Source organism: Notolepis coatsorum (genome assembly GCF_963971535.1).
Source record: "Notolepis coatsorum genome assembly, chromosome: 18".
Taxonomy (NCBI): domain Eukaryota; kingdom Metazoa; phylum Chordata; class Actinopteri; order Aulopiformes; family Paralepididae; genus Notolepis; species Notolepis coatsorum.
The window spans coordinates 56234213-56246276 of NC_140182.1; positions in this window are offsets into that span (position 1 = coordinate 56234213).

The following is a 12064-nucleotide window of genomic DNA, read 5'->3' on the forward strand; positions in this document are numbered from 1 at the left end:
TGGCTGCTATTATGCAGTGTTGGGAAAGTTCACTTTCTACATGAACTAGTTCAGGTCACAGTTCACAACTTTTAAAATGAACTAGTTCAGTTCATAGTTCATAATTAAACATTTTGAACTAAAGTTCATGGTTTCAAAAATGAACTAATTTATAGTTTATAGTTCTTTTTTCAATACGTTGCTGCGAGCTATTATTTGTCAAATTTATTGCCACAACCCATAATAGAACCACAGAATATTGGCATTTCCATAATGCTTTGCTGCCGCCCATTCAGTCCACACTAGTAGCAGCTGCAGCTTTCATCTCTACAGTATATTTTCAAAAACATGAGGAAAAACGTGCTGCTTGAATGGTCTTTATTAAGTATAATAATCTAAATATACTTAAAGTACCAAAAGTGAAAGTAGTCATTGTGCAAACATATGTGCCGACAATCCCGACATAACTCTGTACTAACACAACACGAGGTAGGAACCAGGCTGAGGTATGAAACTAAGGTTGTACCTCAAAGTTCAATATTCAAAGTGCAAAACATTTACTGACTTTAACTAAAACTCTTTTAAATGCTCATACACCGACGTCGTAGAGTCTGACTCTGAGCGAGTGCAGAGCCAAGTGCGAGTGCAGCTGCTATTCTACCAGACTCCCCGAAGCCCCGCCCAGAGCGGTTGCCAGAATGGGTGGTTTTCCGCATTATTTTAAAGCCTGTTTACGGTGTGTTTTAACTGGGTTTTCGGCTGAAAGGCATATGAAATCTGGCACACTTTTGAACGCCGTTATAATATTGTGCTGAGAATGAACGCACTTTTGAACGCCGTTATACAGCGCTGAGAATGAACGCGTTCTCAATTACGTTCATCTAGCGGAAAAAACACCTGTTCAGTTCACGTTCGCCCAAAATACGAACGCGTTCACGAACGATCGTTCATTGAACGCGTTCAGGTACATCACCGATTATATGTAATTCATATAGGCTACCTAATACCGACAACAAAATAGATTGTATGCCTCTAGTACAAATCATATTATACCCGGTAGCCAATCGAACAGAACGAATAAAGGCATTCATATTCCAGCATGGTTATAATGACACACTAACGCCAAACAGTGGTTAACGAACGGTCTTTATTAGTATTTTGAGCTGTCCAGGCAGAATTGCAGCAATGGTCTTAGGGAGTCTTGATATCTGACATCACTATGTACAAGTCCGCCAGCCTGTTATTTATCCCATAACACGGGTTGTGTCTTCTTGGTTCCGTGAACAATCTCGCTCGTGGAGTTTCTCATAGTTCGCTCGGGTCAGTCCATTATTTCACATCCCATGGGGGGTGTTTCATGACCATATATGGATAAGTTTCAAGTTTCAAGTTTCTTTGATAATTGTCATACAGAAGTACAGAATACTTTTATACAAAATGCTTCTTACTGTTGCGCTCCAGAGACTGTGCAAGACAAGATAAGTATGAAATAAAATAACATAGTAAAATTAGAAGTAAAAAAAGAGGTCACAGTGTTCAGTTTAGACATATGTACAATGTTCGATGCAGAATAGACGTAGTTACCATACAATATACAATACTGTGTGCAGTGTACTAATATACATGCCTTTACATCACCATCATTACATCACCCAGCATTAACGTAAGGTTATGTATATAACCTAGTTATATGAGTACTGGCTAAGCGTCCCGCTCTTAAAGCTCTTAAATACCTCATCTCATGTACCTATTGTACTCCATCAATGAAAAAAACACATACACCTACACCTGCCGGGTCCCGCCCCTATGGAGGCGTAGCCTATAAGACAGTGGGCCTGGTCACCAAACACTCTTCCTCGCCAAAATCCCGTTTCCAGTAAAAGATCCCTCAAAAGGGAACTCAGGGCCGCTTAATTGCGGGACACTTAGCCAGTACTCATATAACTAGGTTATATACATAACCTTACGTTATATTATTGTACTTGGCCATCGCGTCCCACTCTTAAAGCCTATCGAGATATGGGTTAGAGCGGACGCGAGGCCCGACAGATGCACCCCCTGAGGACCCGTAAGCCCACATCAAGGGGTTTGGGGAGCCCCGTCACCCCATCCTTCCTAATGAACGGGGGGCGCAGTCAACTCCACCTGAGTGCGAGTACGAGGGAATTAGAACCCCTTGAACACACAGCACAGGCGGAACCACGTGTGACCTACACACTGTGGCCCATACCCACACACTCCTGCTACCCTACCAAAGGACGGGAAGCAGGAAAGGCCACAGACCCCAGAACCGCCTGGGAGACAGAACCCCCGGTCATGTCCATGAAGTAAAACCTTACAAAGGGGCCCGGGGAGGACCATGAAGCTGCAGCACAGATGTCCTCCACCGAGGCCCCACCCAGGAGAGCGGCAGAGGCAGCCACCCCACGAGTGGAGTGCGCCCTGACGCCCCCAGGAGGATCCTGCCCAGCTAACGTGTAGCAGAGGGCAATGCCCTTCCACAACCAATGGGACAGGCGCTGTTTCGACAGTGTCTTACCGGCACGAGAACCACCGTGACAGACAAAAAGCTGATCGGTAACCCTGAGGTCCTGAGTACGGCTGAGGTAAATTCCCAAAGCACGGACCGGACATGACAGGTGAAGGCCCGCATCTAACTCACTAGTGTGAGGAGGAGGACGAAACGCCTGAACCACAATATCCCGGGAGCGGAAGGAACTCCGGATATTCTTTTTTAAAACTTAATTTTTTAACGTTTAACGCTTTTCTGGTCAAGCATGACCGACAGATACAGGGTGAAACGGGATATAGATCAGGGGAAGACATTCTGGTAAATGACGGCGGGTCCGGGAATCGAACTCGGAGTCCACCAGATCCGTGACGCAGCACGGTTTTCCCCGACGCAGAAATAGCGCCGAGATATGCGGTGAGCTACTGGAGCTCCCCGGAACTCTGGATATTCTTAGGCATGAAAGCAGGATTAGGTCGCAGAGTGGCACCGCAATCGGCCCGAAAAGACAGGCACTCTGGACGTACCGAAAGAGCACAGAGCTCACTCACGCGTTTAGCGGAGGTGACAGCCAGCAGGAACGCGGTCTTGAAAGACAGCTGTCCCAATGGCGCCTGCTCGAGCGGCTCAAACGGGGCCAAGGACAACCGACCGAGGACCAATTGAAGATCCCAAGTCGGAGCCAAAGAGCGTTGCACCGGCTTAACGCGTCGAGCGCCAAGCAGGAAAATGCTTCACAAGAGGGTGGCTGAACAAGACATTCCCCTCAAACCCCTCATGATAGGAGGATATAGCCGCCGCATATACCCTCACCGTCGAAACCGACAGTCTACCAAGGAGAGACTGTAGATAACGCAGGACAGCATCCAGGGGGCAGGAGACTGGGTCCCGGCCCCCCGCCTTACACCACTCTTGGAACATACGCCATCTGCCCGCGTAAAGCGCGACAGTGGAGGGAGCATGTGCATTCCGGATGATATCAACCACAGAAGGGTCCATCCTCTCCAGACTCACCCTCCCACCAGCCACACCAACAGTCGTTGGCCCAACATCGGGTACTGGAACAGTGACCCGTTGTGCTGTGAGAGGGCCGTCGCCGACCAAGGAATGACCCAAGGAGGAGCGACCAGAAGCTGGATCAAGACCGGGAACCACACTGCCGTGCCCCGGTCCGGCGCGACCAGGATCACCGTCCTGCGCTCCCTCCGTATCCGCTCCAACAGCTGACCCAACAGCTGTACAGGAGGAAAGGCGTACAGAAGACCGGGCGGCCATGAAAAGGTCGAGAAGGCATCCACCCCCAAGGGGGGATGATCTGCTCGACTGACCAAGAACCACAAGGGGCACTTGTGAGAGCGTCGGCACGCAAACAGATCAACCGAGGCCTCCCCGAACCGATCCCCGATCTGTCTGACTATGTCAGGGCGGAGTTCCCACTCATCGTAACGAGGACCGCCCCAAGACATCATATCCGCGCCCATATTATCTGTACCAGGAATGTGGAGCGCCCTCAGACTGCGCAGCCTGCGGGATGCCCATAGCCAAAGTTCGACCGCCGCCCGGAGCAGGCGGATGGAACGAGTCCCACCCTGCCTGTTGATATACGCCGCTGCCGTCATACTGTCTGTCCTGACCAAAACGTGCTCGCCTACCACCAGGTGGTCGAACCGTTTGAGGACCAGGAGGACCGCCTTCAATTCCAACACATTGATGTGCGGGGTAGATGGGCCAGCATGAACCTCCGTCCAGCTGCCCCCCACTGCGTGGGTCCGACACGTCCCTCCCCAACCCGTGAGAGAGGCGTCGGTGAAGACCGTGACGTGTGAGCGCCTGCTGCCCATGGGAACCCCAATGGTGAGGATACCCAGCCTCCTCCAAAGGGCGAGATCTCCCCATATCGACAAAGGAACCGTCAACCGTTTCCATTTGTCCCTCACCGGATCTATTCTCATAGAGAAAAACCACCTCTGTATCCTCCTCATGAAGAGGAGGCCTAGAGGAACCACCGTGTGAGCAGATGCCATCATGCCGAGCAGACGCATCACTTGCAGCACCGTGACCGTCCCTCCCAGATGGAAACCCCCGAGCGCGCGAAGGATAGACACCCGGCGCTGCTCCGAGAGGGTTACAATCATGGGCCTCGACCTCAACGTCAAGCCCAAGTACTCCACCTGTTGACTGGGAAGAGGCGTACTCTTCTTCCAATTCACAGCAAAACCCAGCCTGGTGAGGAATTCCACCACCAGCCTGGTATGAGACCTGGCAACCTCCTCCGAACGACTGAGGAGTAGGATGTCGTCAAGATAGAATAGAACTCGTATCCCCCGACGACGTAAAGGCTCCAGCGCAGTCGTCACGCACTTGGTGAATGTGCGGGGAGCCAGAGAATAGCCGAACGGCAACCTCTGGTACTCGTACGCTACGCCCTGAAACAGGAACCGTAGGAACTTCCTGTGAGGAGGGAAAATCGGGATGTGAAAATACGCATCCTTCAGGTCTATGGAGGTGAACCAGTCTCCCCTTCTGACAGCAAGCAGAAGGAGTTTGACGGTCAACATTCTGAACGGTCTCGCTACAATCAACCGATTGAACGCGGACAGATCCAGTATAGGTCTGACCCCCCCTGTTTTCTTGGGTACCAGAAAATAACGGGAGTAGACGCCTGACATTGCATCCTCTCTCGGAACCACGATGACGGCCTGCTTCGCCAACAGAGATTAGATCTCGTCGGCCAGGGCTGTCACTGCTTCTGACCCTGACAATAGGGTCGGCACCAAACCTGAGAACGGAGGGTGGGGTTGTGCGAACTGCAAAACAAGCCCCTCCCTCAACGTTCTCTCTATCCACCCCTCCAAACGGCATTCTTGTCGCCATATGTGAAAAGAATCCCACAGCGCACCCGCCGTCAACTGAACAGAAGGAACAGTAGATAGTTGGCCCGGTCCCTCCCGCTGTGCGACGCACCCAAGGGGGGACCCCGACAGAAAGGGCCGGTTTGATACGGGAGAAGCTGTCATCAAACTGGTTGACACACACCCCCCCCCTGAACACCCCTCTAGCGCATGCTGAGGAGTTGTTCCGCAGCTAGACACGCAAGGCATGAGGACCCCATGGGCTCCTACACGCCGAAGCCCTGCAGTGATATTGCTACCACCCAAATCACGCTCGCCTCTTCTTTGCAGACCACTGCCGCTCTTACGGGAATGGGAGGCATCAGGGCGATACCCCGCCTGGCGAAGGCGAGGCCGGGGTAACCCTTGCTGTACATTCAACAGAAGAGGTCTCGAGTCCCCCTGCTGACCACCGTAGCTAGTGGCAGCTGTAACACCAGGCTCATCCATCACACAACGTGTGGTGCAGGAGCCACGCGACAGCACAACATTCTCACGGACAGACCCAGGCTCAGCCATCAACTGGGTGTCAGCCCCGGTCCGCATGAGAAGTGAAGAATGGGGCCGCATGCGCTTCAAAGAAGGTTCGCGGCCCACAGCCAAAGGAGAACGATCAGAGCCCCGCTTCCGTGGGTAACAGAGAGAGGATTGAACGGGGAGCGGGCTGCTCGCGGCAAAGTGACGACGGCTTGTTTTATCCAAGCCGAATTCACCAAAAATGGCCGATCCCTCGGCCGCCAAGGCTGTCGGCCTTGTGGAACCCTGTTGACTCTCCACCCAGGGCACCACTGGCGGGGGAAACATGGCCGCCTGTCGAGGATCTCGCCACAGTCGTTGACGAGACCGTGCTCCCACCTCTGGCTGCACAGCGTGAGGCGGTGTAGGACCCAGATCAACAACCGCCTGCGCCTCCACAGAATGACCAAAAAGACTTTCCGTGGAAAAAGGAGTCGTGAGGAAAGAAAACCTATCCTCTTCCCCAAGAGGAGATTGCTCCAACCAAACATGCCTAACAACAAACGTTGATAGCATCCTAATCCTCCCCGCAGTTATAGCTTGCGACTGAGTCAAGATCTCTATAACACCACAAACATGCAACATGTTTACAATGTCGGCTGGACCCATAGCCCTACTACCCGACGCCAATGTGGATAGGAAACTAGCCAGCTGAGCCATAACACTGGCCGCCGCTACAAACCATCCTGCAGCAGTATACCACTCATCCGTCCATACTGCCACCCTCCGAGCCGATTCGCTCTCAAGCATCGGCCGGGTGGGACATCGTTCATCCCCGCCGGGGCACAGGAACAAAGCTACCTGGCTACGTAGCCACGGTACACCCGGCCTGCACCCTGTTGTTAGCCCGTTTACCCGTAAAAAAGGTAAATAGGACTCAGCGAAACCCCCCACATTAGCAACCGACTGACCTTCATCAATGAAGTGGGCAAGAGGAGGGAAAAGCGGCAATGTCCCGCGGCGGGGATTATTAGAACAACGACCCATTTCAGCGTCAACATTAGCATTAGCAGTAGTAGCATTAGTAGCATTAGCGTTAGCAGCGTGCTCCAGGATCGCCAGGAAAACGTCCACTGCAGTGGAACGATCACCAAGCCACCCCGGCCCTGGCGCCGAAACATACTCCACAGCATTACCAATACCACATTTTTTTTTATTTTTTTTTATTATCTTTCTTCCCCTCCTTTTTCCCGATTTTTCTCCCATCCCACCCTTCCTGGTTGTTGCGTACTTTCCCCTACCGGAGACAGTCACATGCTTTCCTCCGACGCATGTGCAGCCTGGGGCAGGCCAACCTGGCCGCGCAGGTTCTCACCGGGGAGAGTGTAGCGTGTGGGAGGCCACACTATCTCTCCTCAGATCCAACCCTCGCTGAGCAGGCGCCCCGACCGAACTGTAGGGGTCGCTGTCCACAACGCCCAGGACCCACCCTTCAGCTTCCCACCCCCTGATACAGCCAATTGTATCAGCGTGAGAGGACAGCCAAGCTGATAGCAACGCCAGGAGCTGGATTCGAACAGGCGAATCCTAGTGTCTCCCGGTGTTGGTGACGAACGTAATCTCCGTGCGCCACCTGCCCCCCCACCAATACCAACATTGATGCCTGATGACACAGGGCCAACCTTTGTACAAGCCGGCTCGATAGCCAAACCTTGTACGCTGCCCCTTGGTCTGCCACCGTCAGACGAGGAAACATCAACACAGGCCCGACGTGTCGCTGAAACATGCCTCGAAGATGCCAGGGGTAAGCAAACCTCCGGTAAGCTTTCAACATTACGCAATTTCTCTAATCTTTTCATAACAACTAGTTAACATAAGGTGCACTGCATCCGTTATGATGGAAACGAAAATAGAGGAAGAGTGTTTGGTGACCAGGCCCACTGTCTTATAGGCTACGCCTCCATAGGGGCGGGACCCGGCAGGTGTAGGTGTACGTGTTTTTTTCGTTGATGGAGTACAATAGGTACATGAGATGAGGTATCTCGATAGGCTTTAAGAGCGGGACGCGATGGCCAAGTACGATAATATAACCCTTTCACTACCACACTACAGAAGGTTAACCTTTCACCACCACACTACAGAAGGTTAACCTTTCAATACCACACTACAGACGGTTAACCTTTCACTACCACACTACAGAAGGTTAACCTTTCACTACCACACTACAGAAGGTTAACCTTTCACTACCACACTACAGAAGGTTAACCTTTCAATACCACACTACAGACGGTTAACCTTTCACTACCACACTACAGACGGTTAACCTTTCAATACTACAGAAGGTTAACCTTTCAATACCACACTACAAAAGGTTAACCTTTCACTACCACACTACAGAAGGTTAACCTTTCACTACCACACTACAAAGGGTTAACCTTTCACTACCACACTACAGACGGTTAACCTTTCACTACCACACTACAGACGGTTAACCTTTCACTACCACACTACAGAAGGTTAACCTTTCACTACCACACTACAGACGGTTAACCTTTCACTACCACACTACAAAGGGTTAACCTTTCACTACCACACTACAGACGGTTAACCTTTCACTACCACACTACAGACGGTTAACCTTTCACTACCACACTACAGAAGGTTAACCTTTCACTACCACACTACAGAAGGTTAACCTTTCACTACCACACTACAGAAGGTTAACCTTTCACTACCACACTACAGAGGGTTAACCTTTCACTACCACACTACAGACGGTTAACCTTTCACTACCACACTACAGACGGTTAACCTTCTGTATTGTCGTGAAAGGGTTAACCATTTGGTAGCAACCTGTTTCATAAGGAACACAACAAATCACGGAAGCGAAGCACATTCATATTTTTCGGCACTTTTAACAAATCAGTTTAATAGGCAAATTAATCGATTTATCAGTCAAATGAACAGAGTAATTCATTTGAGCTGGTTGTGAACATTTTGCTCATTGCAACCCTCTTTGAACTTCTTGCAACCCAGATGAAATATCAACCCAAAGAAAGGTCTCAGAACAGCATGACTTGTTAAATGTTACTTTTATAGATAACTGTTATAGTAAACATGTTCTTAAACATTCAAACTGTGATAATAATTTTTATTTTTTTTTTAACTAAAACTTTGTTTGGCTCTCACGCGAAATGCCGTGGGCCGGATTGAGGTCAATAGCGCTGGGCTTGGTCACAAAATGTCAAAGTAAGACTTTTGTTTTAATGCAATGTCATTTCTATCTCCACATGTCTCCAGTCGCCTCAGAGACATGATCAATATCACATCATCGTCCCAAAAGAAAACAAATTACTTTTTTCCTGATTGCTTTCCCTCAGGAAGAAGAGGTTCAGCCCCGCGCTCGCCACCGGAATGCGACACAGAAGTCCTGATGGTGCCATCACATCCATCATATAACAGCCCCCCCCCCCCCCCCCCCCCCCCCCCCCCACGTGTGCTTGGCTAGTGATCGGCTACTGATCCACAACGCCTGTCTCGACTCTGCCTCTCCATGCAGTGGTTCCTGGTCACTTTGAAACGATGAATGTATGAATGAATGATCATTACATTTATATAGTGTTTTTCGAGACTCAAAGCGCTCCCCACAATGTAGGGTGGAATTAGCCCCCTTCACCACCACTGGTAGCACCCAACCTTGGGCTACACAGGCTCATTGGCTGCCAGGCACACATCACACTACACAATCGCTGAACGGCTCAGGAGACGGGATTGATATCAGCCAATTAAGCCAAATTATGTTGGAGCCATATTGACCGAATTTGAGTTTGATGGGAAACATGTAACAAAAATATATATTTTGATTTATGGATTATATTAATAATTGATATGAAATTGTACTTACCTGTATGATTTAAATTAATCTTGAAATGTATATTACCTGGACACTTATCTGTTGATGACTGTGGGGGCGTGGCATAGATTCACTCATAGATGCACCCCCCCCCCCCTTTGGGAGTCTTCAAATCAGTGAATGAAATGTTTGACAGCTGAGTTAGACAGCTGCGTTTGGTGTGCAATAGTTTTTCGACCGCATCAAGCCAGACCAATTATATTGTTTATTTTGTCAAGATCCTGTTCGATATTATTTTATTTAGTATAGAAAAGTCAACCGGAGTTTATGTTTAATAAATGTACATCTACTTACATCCTCTCTGTGAGTGCTTTATGATGAATGCGCGTCGGCCAACTCTGCAACTAACTCCAGTGGCTAAATGGAAATTTGTGAAGGATTAGCCACTTCAGGGGGGAGGGATGATTAGGTGGCCTTGATGTCAGAGACCTGATTGGGAATTTGGCCAGGAACATCGGGGAAACCCCTACTCTTTGTGATAGGCGTCCTGGGTTCAAATCACATGATTTGATAAGATCAAACGTATTCATAATTTTGTACGCCATTACACTAGAACGTATGATTATGGTTATATAGCGTATAGCTTACGCTCTGCGCTCAAGTGGAACATATCCATATCCAGTCTAATACTGAATACATTTCTTCACATCCACCTGGCCACACCCCCATCCGCTCCTCTACATAAGCGGGGATGTGGCCATACTAACAGCTCCTTCCTTATTTTCACCACCGACAAGTGTCTGTATACACCACTTGAGTTTAGTGCCGAAATAGTTGGAAAGGAGCTACGTTGAAGAGAAGGAGCTGCGTTGACATTATATCTTTGTTTTCTCTCTCACTATTTTCGAGGAAATACAGCAATAATGTCTTCGCCAGCGGAGTGTCTAGAACAGGGGTAGGCAACCCTAGGCACGCATGCCTAGGCACGCTGGGGCATTTTCATAGGCACAGGGGGCAGCATAAAAAAAATATTATAATTTTTTTTGCTTTGAAATATTATAGTGAAATATTTTGCACTGTTGTCGCATTTATCTTGTTGAAATCCTCCCACAGGTTCTTTTTACTACCACATATTTAATTGAGACCCTTTATTTGTTTATTATTTCAATTTAGCTGGAAATACATTGCTACATCATTCAGTAACATTTGCAGAGCCTTATAACAAAAACATTATTACGGTCACCATTGTGACCAGTGGGATTAATCAACACATTTTATTATTTCTTTTTCTATTTCATTGAACATTGCACATGTTACTCAAAATGTGAGTATTACCAAGTAAACTTGTGTTCTTAAAACAATGACAATAAACATAGTTTTAGTAGGTTGAAATAATGTGGTTGTGTACTTATTTTCTGTTAACTTATTATGGATTGAAAACTGAAAACCTTAATGCACAGTAACTGAACTCAATATTTTTAAGTTCTGGTAACTTATTATTATTTTACAGTGTAGTCTTGCGATCAATCAAAACTTACTTACACGATATACCTCACATTCACCCTCCATTCACATCCTGGTGTTCTCCTGGTGTTCTCCATTAGGCCTGTAGGTGGAGCTATGACAGCACACGTACAGTACACACACCGATGTCCAAAAATGAATGGGCAAATGTGAGTGAAATGGTCGCACTGTATGCAGCTGTTTGTCTGCATTGCATTCCCCCCCCCCCGACTCAGATTTAGGGTTGATACAACCATCATAATAATATTGTTAATAATAACAATAACAATAATGATGTAATAATGTAAAAATGATCATTAAAAAGACCTGATTATGAGAAAAAAATATTACGATGCATGGAATATTGTTGAGGCACACTAGTTACAACTATATTTCAAACAGGCACTCCATGTCAAAAAGGTTGCTGACCCCTGGTCTAGAAGATGATGATCATTCTGACTTCCACCGGCGCTTCGTATTAGGGGCTCGCGTTGCTGAGCAACCCCCGCCGGCATTACCTCCGGCTCTGCAGTTGGACACTTTGCTTGGGAGGCGCTCAGCCGTGTGAGGGCTGACGGCCTCTCTGGGGCGGGTGATGTTTTTGCAACGCAGGCGCCAGGTGTGTCAGTTGTGGGGGGTCAACTGCACAGCTTACGAAGGCCGGCTCCAGGCTGGTATCCTTTTTCGCTGCCACTTAGCGGCGTGGAGAGGGTTCTGGTTTGATGCCCACATTAACATTAGCTCCTCATCGAGTAAGAGCTTTGTTTTCCTGGGACCGTGATTCAGAATCTGTGGTTCAATTCCCCGGGTCTCTGGACAAACGGATACCACTGTCGCCGTACTGGCCCCGATTTTCAAAGATGAAAAGCACCC